This window comes from Bombina bombina, chromosome 3, assembly GCF_027579735.1.
Source record: "Bombina bombina isolate aBomBom1 chromosome 3, aBomBom1.pri, whole genome shotgun sequence".
Lineage (NCBI taxonomy): Eukaryota > Metazoa > Chordata > Amphibia > Anura > Bombinatoridae > Bombina > Bombina bombina.
The window spans coordinates 949,708,288-949,721,062 of record NC_069501.1 but is presented as its reverse complement, the minus strand read 5'-3'; the positions used below and the strand labels follow the sequence as shown (position 1 = coordinate 949,721,062).

The window sequence follows — 12,775 nt, the reverse complement described above, 5'->3', positions numbered from 1 at the left end:
TTCCATGAACATAAATTGCGCCAAATTTGTCGACTGTAATTAAAGAGTAATCTATATTTTAAATTTGTATTGTATAGTTGTCAATCTTTATAATTATTTTTATATTAATATTTATATATTATCAGATCCAGATGAAGCCATATCCAAATTGTAAATAAATATTACAAAAATATTTGTTATCACTCTGTTATCTGTTATCGCTCTGTTAACACTCTTCAAAAAATTTTGAACAATAATAAAGTTGTTTAGATAAGTTGAACTTTTATAGGAGCAAAATTCTATTCCCGCGACTACTATGATGTTCGTGACACCTTGCATGTCACGTGTTAATAATTGGCCAGACAATTCAACTGAAAGTTAAGTACATCAGCTTAGTCGCGGCGAGCGAGGCGTCAAATTTATCAATAATCCGCCACTGCTCGCGGCGGGCTAGACTTGTCTATTTATTGGGGGATTATTAGTACATAGTGACAGCGGACACCATTTCGCCCGCGGCGAGTAACGGCGAGTTTATCCGCGTCTAAAATGACGGATGAATTGACGGCTTAGTACATGGAGCCCTAAAATGTATACATTTATTTTTTTCTATCTATTATTATAGAGACATGGTGGGGTTTCCTTATTAACCAATCCCTATACTACATTTTAACAGGTTTAACGCAACATACTTTTACACAACAATATTTTAACACATTTGAACTGTGATTCTTTAATGATCTTGATCAAATTATTTTATGTTTATTGTCTGTTTAGTTTTTTGAATCCCTTCACTACCCTATTTAAATTGTGATTTTTGCAATTAATGTACTTAATTAAAATGTTGTATCTTCTTGTGTTCTACTGCTAGTATAAAAAATAAATAACACTTAAAAATAATACTATGACTAAGTCTTTATCCCAAGGTTGGTAATAGGAGTGAAGTATGGCTTTGGATATTTTATCACGTACAAGGAAGGCAGGTATTACTAGAAAGTAAAAAAAAAAAATGGAAAAACAATGTGTAGAGAAAGGAAATAATTTAATATAATTAATATTTTCTACAAATGGTTTTAGTAACATATATACTGTACATAGTAACATAGTAGATGAGGTTGAAAAAAGATTGAAGTCCATCGAGTTCAACCTATACAAATCAAATATACTTACAAAAAAGCGCCAGTTGAGCTTAAATCAATCCCACTTAAAGGTGACCCATTAAATACAAGCAATCATATCCATGAATTCTGTTTCCAGACAGAAATGTATCCAAACCATTTTTAAATGTACAGTATCTAAGGTATTGGCATTCACTACTAGGGATGGGCGAATGTTTCTAAAAATTTGAAATTTAAAACTAATTTTTATACAGGGAGTGCAGAATTATTAGGCAAGTTGTATTTTTGAGGATTAATTTTATTATTGAACAACAACCATGTTCTCAATGAACCCAAAAAACTCATTAATATCAAAGCTGAATATTTTTGGAAGTAGTGTTTAGTTTGTTTTTAGTTTTAGCTATTTTAGGGGGATATCTGTGTGTGCAGGTGACTATTACTGTGCATAATTATTAGGCAACTTAACAAAAAACAAATATATACCCATTCCAATTATTTATTTTTACCAGTGAAACCAATATAACATCTCAACATTCACAAATATACATTTCTGACATTCAAAAACAAAACAAAAACAAATCAGTGACCAATATAGCCACCTTTCTTTGCAAGATCACTCAAAAGCCTGCCATCCATGGATTCTGTCAGTGTTTTGATCTGTTCACCATCAACATTGCATGCAGCAGCAACCACAGCCTCCCAGACACTGTTCAGAGAGGTGTATTGTTTTCCCTCCTTGTAAATCTCACATTTGATGATGGACCACAGGTTCTCAATGGGGTTCAGATCAGGTGAACAAGGAGGCCATGTTATTACATTTTCTTCTTTTATACCCTTTCTTGCCAGCCACGCTGTGGAGTACTTGGACGCGTGTGAAGGAGCATTGTCCTGCATGAAAATCATGTTTTTCTTGAAGGATGCAGACTTCTTCCTGTACCACTGCTTGAAGAAGGTGTCTTCCAGAAACTGGCAGTAGGACTGGCAGTTGAGCTTGACTCCATCCTCAACCCGAAAAGGCCCCACAAGCTCATCTTTGATGATACCAGCCCAAACCAGTACTCCACCTCTACCTTGCTGGCCTCTGAGTCGGACTGGAGCTCTCTGCCCTTTACCAATCCAGCCACGGGCCCATCCATCTGGCCCATCAAGACTCACTCTCATTTCATCAGTCCATAAAACCTTAGTAAAATCAGTCTTGAGATATTTCTTGGCCCAGTCTTGACGTTTCAGCTTGTGTGTCTTGTTCAGTGGTGGTCGTCTTTCAGCCTTTCTTATCTTGGCCATGTCTCTGAGTATTGCACACCTTGTGCTTTTGGGCACTCCAGTGATGTTGCAGCTCTGAAATATGGCCAAACTGGTGGCAAGTGGCATCTTGGCAGCTGCACGCTTGACTTTTCTCAGTTCATGGGCAGTTATTTTGCACCTTGGTTTTTCCACACGCTTCTTGCGACCCTGTTGACTATTTTGAGTGAAACGCTTGATTGTTCGATGATCACGCTTCAGAAGCTTTGCAATTTTAAGAGTGCTGCATCCCTCTGCAAGATATCTCACTATTTTTGACTTTTCTGAGCCTGTCAAGTCCTTCTTTTGACCCATTTTGCCAAAGGAAAGGAAGTTGCCTAATAATTATGCACACCTGATATAGGGTGTTGATGTCATTAGACCACACCCCTTCTCATTACAGAGATGCACATCACCTAATATGCTTAATTGGTAGTAGGCTTTCAAGCCTATACAGCTTGGAGTAAGACAACATGCATAAAGAGGATGATGTGGTCAAAATACTCATTTGCCTAATAATTCTGCACTCCCTGTACATTCGTTCGTTTTAATCGAATTTAAAATGTTTATATAACACTCAATTTTTGAAATTTTATTTTCGAGTTTTTCAATAACATTTGAAAATATTGGTTCGAATAATAGAATGTTTAGCTATGCATTCTATATCCCATTCAATTTCGAAATGTAATATTCAAATTCGAATGTGACATTCAAATTTGAATGTAACATTGAAATTCAAAATAGTATTTCTAGTCTACAACTGTGTTTTATAAATATAATATTCGAATTTGAATGTCCCATTTAAATTCAAAATATTTCTAGTCTAATACTGTTTTTTTTATAAATCTAATATTTGAATTCGCTATAGTATTTCTAGCCTACAACTGTGTTTTATAAATGTAATATTTGAATTTGAATGTCACATTCGAATTTGAATGTCACATTCGAATTTGAAATAGTATTTCTAGTCTACAACTGTGTTGTATGAATGTAACATTCGAATGTCACATTTGAGTTTAAATGTAGCATTCAAATTTGAAATAGTATTTCTAGTCTACCACTGTGTTTTATGAATGTAATATTTGAATTCAAATGTAATATTCGAATGGGACATTTGAATTTCGAAAGTGGCTTTCAAAAACTGTAAATAACATTCGATAATATAATTTTTAAGAATATTCCTTCTTATCAACATTTGATCATGTAAATCTAATTTCTACAATAACATTTGTTCTAACATTCAAATTCAAATATAAACACATTCGTCCATCCCTCCTTTGGTAAATGAGTTACACAATTTTTTTGCTCTTGCAGTAAAAATCGTATCCATTGCAGGAGATTAAATCTCCTTTCCTCCAGCCTTAAATTGTGACCTCTTGTCGCAAACAATTTTCATGAAATAAACAGAGCTTCAGCCATCTCTGTATATATGCCTTAAGTATATTTATATAAAGTAATCATGTCACCTCTCAAGCGCCTTTTTCTAGAGAAAACAGACCCAGTTTGGCTAACCTCTCCTCATAGATTAAATTCTCCATTCCCCTTATTAGCTTTGTGGCCCTTCTCCGGACTTTTCTAGATCAGCAATTTCTTTTCTCTTGTAAGGTGTATCCAGTCTACGGATTCATCCATTACTTGTGGGATATTCTCCTTCCCAACAGGAAGCTGCAAGAGGATCGCCCCTCCCCTAACTGCCACCTCCAGTCATTCTCTTGCAGCTCTCGACAAGGGAAGTATCAAGAGAGATGTGGTGAATTAGTGTAGTTTATCTTCAATAAAAAGTTTGTTATTTTTAAACTGTACCGGCGTTGTACTTTTTTTTTACCTCAGGCAGAAATATTTGGGGCCTAGTTTTCCACATGGCTGACTAGATTTCTCCTAGGAGTAGTTATTTATGGCCCTTTCACTTTGAGTGCATGGTGGGAGGGGCCTATTTTCACGCTCTAATTGCACAGTTGTTTATTACATCCTGAGACATCCAGCTTCCCTGAAGGAGTCCCCTGACATATTGGACCTCTGTAAAGGGTTTTTGTGCCTACAAAAGTCGTTTTATGGGAAGGTAGGAGCCACAGTAGAGCTGTGGCAGATTGCTTGTGACTGTTATAACGGTTTTACCGTTTTTTTGCTTCGTTTTTGAGCCTGAGGGGTTAATCATCCATTTGCAAGTGGGTGCAATTCTATTTTAGTCTGCTATACACACTGTAAAAATTTCATAAAGATCACTGCTTTTTTCACTGTTTTGCAGTTTTTGTGTTTGTTTTTTTCCCTTAAAGGCACAGTACCATTTTTTATAATCTGCTTTTTCACATTAATTAAAGTGTTTTCCAAGCTTGCTGGTCTCATTACTAGTCTGTTAAACATGTCTGACATAGAGGAAACTCCTTGTTCATTGTTTAGAAGCCATTGTGGAACCCCCTCTTAGAATGTGTACCAAATGTACTGATCTTACTATAAGTTATAAAGACCATATTCTGCCTTTAAAAGATTTATCACCAGAGGAAATTAACAAGGGGGAAGTTATGCTGACTAACTCTCCCCATGTGTCAGAGCCTATAACTCCTGCTCAAGGGACGCCAAGTACATCTAGCGCGCCCATTGCGTATACTTTACAAGACATGGCGGCAGTTATGAATCATACTCTTACAGAAGTATTGTCCAAACTGCCAGGGTTACAAGGAAAGCGAGACAGCTCTGGCGCTAGAACAAATACAGAGCTCTCTGACGCTTTAGTAGCTATGTCTGATATACCTTCACAATGTGCAGAAGCCGAAGAAGGAGAGCTTCTATCTGTGGGTGATTTTTCTGACTCAGGGAAGACACTTCAACCTGATTCTGATATGTCTACATTTAAATTTAAGCTTGAACACCTCCGCATGTTGCTCAGGGAGGTTTTAGCAACTCTGGATGACTGTGACGCCATTGTAGTCCCAGAGAAATTGTGTAAATTGGATAAATACTATGCAGTGCCTGTTTATACTGATGTTTTTCCAATACCTAAGACATTTTCAGAAATTATTACTAAGGAATGGGATAGACCAGGTGTACCGTTCTCTCCCCCTCCTGTTTTTAAAAAGATGTTTCCTATAGATGCCGCTACACGGGACTTGTGGCAAACGGTCCCTAAGGTGGAGGGAACAGTCTCTACCCTAGTGAAGCGTACAACTATCCCTGTCGAGGACAATTGTGCTTTTCTATATCCAATGGACAAAAAATTAGAGGGTTACCTTAAGAAAATTTTTATTCAACAAGGTTTTATTCTCCAGCCCCTTGCATGCATTGCCCCTGTCACTGCTGCTGTGGCCTTCTGGTTTGAGTCTCTAGAAGAGGCTCTACAGGTAGAAACCCCATTGGATGATATCCTTAACAAGCTTAAAGCTCTTAAGCTAGCCAATTCATTTGTTTCTGATACCGTTGTTCATTTAACCAAGCTAACGGCTAAAAACTCAGGTTTTGCTATTCAAGCACGTAGGGCGCTATGGCTTAAATCCTGGTCAGCTGACGTTACTTCAAAGTCAAAGCTTCTCAATATTCCCTTCAAGGGGCAGACCCTATTCGGGCCTGGACTGAAGGAGATTATTTCTGATATTACTGGAGGAAAAGGTCACGCCCTTCCTCAGGATAGGTCCAACAAATTAAGGACCAAACAGACTAATTTTCGTTCCTTTCGAAATTTCAAGAGTGGCGCAGCTTTAACTTCCTCTAATACAAAACAAGAGGGAAATTTTGCCCAGTCCAAGCCGGTCTGGAGACCTAACCAGGCTTGGAACAAAGGAAAGCAGGCCAAAAAACCTGCTGTTGCCTCTAAGACAGCATGAAAGATCAGCCCCCGATCCGGAAACGGATCTAGTAAGGGGCAGACTTTCTCTCTTCGCCCAGGCTTGGGCAAGAGATTTCCAGGATCCCTGGGCGTTGGAAATTGTGTCCCAGGGATATCTTCTGGACTTCAAAGCTTCTTCCCCAAAAGGGAGATTTCATCTCTCACAATTATCTGAAAACCAGATAAAGAGAGAGGCATTCTTACATTGTGTTCAAGACCTCCTAGTTATGGGAGTGATCCACCCAGTTCCAAATGAGGAACAGGGGCAAGGCTTCTATTCAAATCTGTTTGTAGTTCCCAAGAAAGAGGGAACTTTCAGACCAATCTTAGATCTCAAGATCCTAAACAAATTTCTCAGGGTCCCATCCTTCAAGATGGAGACTATTCGAACCATCCTACCTATGATCCAGGAGGGTCAATATATGACTACCGTGGACTTAAAGGATGCTTATCTTCACATTCCGATACACAGAGATCATCATCGGTTTCTCAGGTTCGCCTTCCTAGACAGGCATTACCAGTTTGTGGCTCTTCCCTTTGGGTTAGCTACGGCACCAAGAATCTTTACGAAGGTTCTAGGGTCACTCTGATAGATTCTGTAGAAATGAAGATTTACCTGACAGAGGCCAGGTTGTCAAAACTTCTAAATTCCTGCCATGTTGTTTATTCTACTTCTCGCTCTTCAGTGGCTTAGTGTATGGAAGTAATCGGCTTAATGGTAGCGGCAATGGACATAGTGCCGTTGCCCGCCTACATCTCAGACCGCTGCAACTTTGCATGCTCAGTTAGTGGAATGGGGATTACACAGATTTGTCCCCTCTACTAAATCTGGATCAAGAGACGAGAGATTCTCTTCTCTGGTGGCTATCTCAGGTCCACCTTCCGCAGGCCAGATTGGACAATAGTAACGACAGATGCCAGCCTTCTGGGCTGGGGTGCAGTCTGGAACTCCCTGAAGGCTCAGGGCTCGTGGACTCAGGAGGAGGCACTCCTTCCGATAAACATTCTGGAACTAAGAGCAATATTCAATGCTCTTCAGGCTTGGCCTCAGCTTGATCAGATTTCAGTCGGACAATATCACGACTGTAGCCTACATCAACCATCAAGGGGGAACAAAGAGTTCCCTAGCAATGTTGGAGGTTTCAAAAATAATTCTATGGGCAGAGGTTCACTCTTGCCATCTATCAGCCATCCATATCCCAGGAGTAGAGAACTGGGAGGTGGATTTTCTAAGTCAACAGACTTTTCATCCGGGGGAGTGGGAACTCCATCCGGAGGTGTTTGCACAGTTGATTCAACTTTGGAGCAAACGAGAACTGGATCTCATGGCGTCTCGTCAGAATGCCAAGCTTCCTTGTTACGGGTCCAGGTCCAGGGATCCCAAGGCAGCGCTGATAGATGCTCTAGCAGAGCCTTGGTCCTTCAGCCTGGCTTATGTGTTTCCACCATTTCCTCTGCTCCCTCGTCTGATTGCCAAGATCAAGCAGGAGAGAGCTTCGGTGATTTTGATAGCACCTGCGTGGCCGCGCAGGACTTGGTATGCAGATCTGGTGGACATGTCATCCCTTCTACCATGGACTCTGCCGCTGAGGCAGGACCTTCTACTTCAGGGTCCTTTCAACCATCCAAATCTAATTTCTCTGCGTCTGACTGCTTGGAGATTGAACGCTTGATTTTATCAAAACGTGAGTTCTCCAAGTCAGTCATTGATACCTTAATTCAGGCTCGAAAGCCTGTCACCAGGAAAATCTATCATAATATATGGTGTAAATATCTTCATTGGTGTGAATCCAAAGGTTACTCATGGAGTAAAGTCAGGATTCCCAGGATATTATCTTTTCTCCAAGAAGGATTGGAGAAGGGATTGTCAGCTAGTTCCTTAAAGGGACAGATTTCTGCTCTGTCTATTCTTTTGCACAAGCTTCTGGCGGATGTTCCAGACGTTCAGGTGTTTTGTCAGGCTTCAGTTAGAATCAAGCCTGTGTTTAAACCTGTTGCTCCGCCATGGAGTTTAAATTTATTTCTTAAAGTTCTTCAAGGGGTTCTGTTTGAACCTCTGCATTCCATAGATATCAAGCTTTTATCTTGGAAAGTTCTGATTTTGGTAGCTATCTCTTCGGCTCGAAGAGTTTCAGAGTTATCTGCCTTACAGTGTGATTCCCCTTATCTGATCTTCCATGCAGATAAGGTAGTTTTGCGTACCAAACCTGGGTTTCTTCCTAAGGTGGTTTCTAATAAGAATATCAATCAGGAGATTGTTGTTCCATCACTGTGTCCTAATTCTTCTTCAAAGAAGGAACGTCTATTACATAATCTTGACGTGGTTCATGCTTTAAAGTTTTATTTACAAGCTACTAAGGATTTTCTTCAAACATCGGCATTGTTTGTTGTCTACTCTGGACAGAGAAGAGGCCAAAAGGCTTCAGCAACTTCTCTTTCTTTTTGGTTAAGAAGTATAATCCGCTTAGCTTATGAAACTGCTGGCCAGCAGCCTCCTGAAAGAATTACAGTAAATTAGAAAGTAGCTCAAAATTGCAAGCTCAATTTCAGTCAAGAAAGTTTAATTTTGACTATACTATCCCTTTAATATATGTTAGTATCTTATTAGCCTTAGACGCCAATGCCTTGCATTGTGCACCCATCTTTAGCTTGTTATCTATTACTACTCCCAAATCCCTTTCCTCCTCTGTTTGGCTAAGTCTTGTCCCATTTAAATAATACATTGCCTACTTATTTTTACTTCCAAAATGTAGGACCTTGCATTTTTCCGTATTAAATATCATATTCCATTTACCTGCCAATACTTCTAATTTTTGGAGATCCCCTTGTAATTAAAGTTCATCCTGCTCTGACCTAATGACCTTACATAACTTTGTATCATCTGCAAAAATAGAGATGTTGCTATTTAATCCTTGCTCCAAGTCATTAATAAAAATATTGAAAAAACTGAGCCCAGTACTGATCCCTGGTGGACTCCACTGATTTACTTTGTTCAATCTGAAGATGATCAATTTACTACTACTCGTTGCTCCCTAACTTTTATCCAGTTATTTATCCATGAGCTAACATTTTCAGCTATTCCCAGTCCCTTAATTGTGTACATGAATCTCTCATGTGGCACTGTATCAAACGCCTTTGCAAAATCTAAGTATATGGCATCCACTGATTCCCCTTTATCTATAACAGTGCTAAGTTCCCGTAAAACCCTTGGGTGTATTCCATCTAGGTCTGGAGTTTTAATTATCTTAATATTATCTATTTTTTTCCTGATAGCCTCTAAACATAACCCAGTTAATCGTATGGGCTGGCATGTTCTAGTTTTTTCCAAAGTATCCTCCATTGATTCCTCTCTTGCGTATACTGAAGAAAAGAATTGGTTTAGTACCTCATCCTTCTCCCTGTCACTGTTAATCATGTTACCCTCCAAGCATTTTAATGTACCTATATTATTATTATTATTATTCTTTAGTTATAAAGCGCCAACAGATTCCGCAGCGCTGCCCATGGGTACAAGGATAAAAATACAACGGAGAAACAATACAATAAGAGACAAAATTTTACAGACAGATACAGGGGGAATTGAGGGCCCTATTCCTGTGGGAACTTTTTGTCCTTCTTAGATTTTTTGCTATTAACATACTTAAAGGGACATTAAACACTAAATAAATTCTGGATAGAATGAAGCATTCAAATAACAAGATTAGTCTGAGAATTACATATAGATGTGTTTTTTAAGTTTTATTAGCTGTTTAAATATTGACAAAATAAGTTTAAAGTTTTAGTGTCTATAAAACAATGGGAGCGGCCATGTTGTAACTTAGGTTACCTTCTCTGCTGTGACCAATCAGTTACAGTTGTAAATAGTTCACTAGAGTGTGTAGCCAATGACTGTGTGGAATACAACAGTGTTCTGCACTTCCATTTCTATCAGGAACTTAAAAGCTCTCAATTTCAGAATGGAGTTACATGAAAAGGGGGCAAAATAAACAATGAGCTCAAATTGCTGAGTTTTTCTATATATATATGATTTATAATTTTATATTGCCATCTTAAAGTGTTAAATGTCCCTTTAAAGAACCTTTTAGGGTTTGACTTAGAATTAATCTTTCATTTTCAATTTTGGCTAATTTGATTTCTTTTTTGCATGCTTTGCTACATCCCTTTTAAATTTGGTATGTTGAGTCTGTATTATTTTCTTTGAATAATTGAAATGCCCTACGTTTTTTTCTAATTTCTCTTAACACATTTTTATTTAGCCACGTTGGCTTGGATTTATTTATTTAACTTTTATAACCATATGGTATTTGTTGATATGTTTATTTATTCAACAAAGTTTTAAATGTTATCCATGTATCCTCTGTAGTTTTATTAGAGAATACTATGGGGCCGAATTATCATTGTGCGAGCGGACATGATCCGATATTGCAAATCATGTCCGCTGCACATCGATAAATGCCGACAGCATACGCTCTCGGCATTTATCATTGCACCAGCAGTTCTTGTGAACTGCTGGTGCAATACAGCCCCCTACAGATTGGCCACTAGCAGGGGGTGTCAATCAAGCCGATCATATTCGATCGGGTTGATTCCTGGCGATTTCTGTCCTCCGCCTCAGAGCAGACGGACAAGCGGTCTTTAGACCGCTGCTTCATAACTTGTGTTTCCAGTGAGCATGATAGCTCGCCAGAAACACAGGGCATCAAGCTCCATACGGAGCTTAATAAATATGCCCCTTTGTCCCAATTTATGTTATTTAATGATTTCCTTTGACTTCTATGTTTGATATTATGGGGCTCCGTATGGAGCTTGATGCCCCGTGTTTCTGGCGAGCCTGCAGGCTCTCCAGAAACAGCAGTTATAAAGCAGCGGTCACAAAGACCGCTGCTCCATAACCTGTCCGCCTGCTCTGAGCAGGCAGACAGACATCGCCGCAAATCAACCCGATCTAGTTGATTGACACCCCCTGCTGGCGATAGGGGGAGGCGTTGCACCAGCAGCTCTTGTGAGCTGCTGGTGCAATACTGAATACAGCGAGCGTATTGCTTGCCGTATTCAGCGAAGTCTGGCGGACATGATTCGCACTGTCGGATCAGGTCCGCCAGAGTTTGATAACTAGAGGCCAATATCTGTATTGTTTGATAGCAGTAAATGCAATGTAGCTTTATTCCTAGTTGGCCCTTCTATTAATTGTGACAAGAAGTTATCCCTTTAGTGGCATTGAAGTTGTGTATATTTGTTACTTTGACCTAATGAATCCATTGGGCATTTTTTTCATGCCAGCTGTTGCTTAAGATCCAATTCTTAGTTCAGAGTGAAGAAAAAAACTATTTGTTTCATTTTTCTTTTGCAATGCAAGTTTTTACATTTACAAAAAAATGGTAACTAATGTGAAGAAAAAAATCTATGCAAAGAAATCACTTTCTGTTTATTAAATATTAAAAATAGCGTACATGTGATGAGGAGAAGGTTAAGGTTGATTTTATGGCAACAAAGTACTTATATCAAAGAACATTCAATTCGGTTTTGTGCATTCCTACCGTATTTGCACGAAACACGTTTTCTTAGGCCTAGATTTAGAGTTCGGCGGTAAAAGGGCTGTTAACGCTCCGCGGGTTTTTTTCTGGCCGCACCATAAATTTAACTCTGGTATCGAGAGTTCAAACAAATGCTGCGTTAGGCTCCAAAAAAGGAGCGTAGAGCATTTTTACCGCAAATGCAACTCTCGATACCAGAGTTGCTTACGGACGCGGCCGGCCTCAAAAACGTGCTCGTGCACGATTCTCCCATAGGAAACAATGGGGCTGTTTGAGCTGAAAAAAAACCTAACACCTGCAAAAAAGCAGCGTTCAGCTCCTAACGCAGCCCCATTGTTTCCTATGGGGAAACACTTCCTACATCTGCACCTAACACCCTAACATGTACCCCGAGTCTAAACACCCCTAACCTTACACTTATTAACTCCTAATCTGCCGCCCCCGCTATCGCTGACCCCTGCATTACACTTTTAACCCCTAATCTGCCGCTCCGTAAACCGCCGCCACCTACGTTATCCCTATGTACCCCTAATCTGCTGCCCTAACATCGCCGACCCCTATGTTATATTTATTAACCCCTAATCTGCCCCCCACAACGTCGCCGACACCTGCCTACACTTATTAACCCCTAATCTGCCGAGCGGACCTGAGCGCTACTATAATAAAGTTATTAACCCCTAATCCGCCTCACTAACCCTATCATAAATAGTATTAACCCCTAATCTGCCCTCCCTAACATCGCCGACACCTACCTTCAATTATTAACCCCTAATCTGCCGACCGGAGCTCACCGCTATTCTAATAAATGTATTAACCCCTAAAGCTAAGTCTAACCCTAACACTAACACCCCCCTAAGTTAAATATAATTTTTATCTAACGAAATAAATTAACTCTTATTAAATAAATGATTCCTATTTAAAGCTAAATACTTACCTGTAAAATAAATCCTAATATAGCTACAATATAAATTATAATTATATTATAGCTATTTTAGGATTAATATTTATTTTACAGGCAACTTTGTAATTATTTTAACCAGGTACAATAG

General features: G+C 39.2%; 1 protein-coding gene across 4 annotated transcripts in view; it reads left to right on the top strand.

Annotated features, from left to right (window-relative positions):
* ENOX1 (ecto-NOX disulfide-thiol exchanger 1) overlaps positions 1-12,775 on the top strand; it is a 1,465,540-nt gene that overhangs the window by 1,350,774 nt on the left and 101,991 nt on the right. The gene's annotated exons all lie outside the window — the stretch shown is intronic.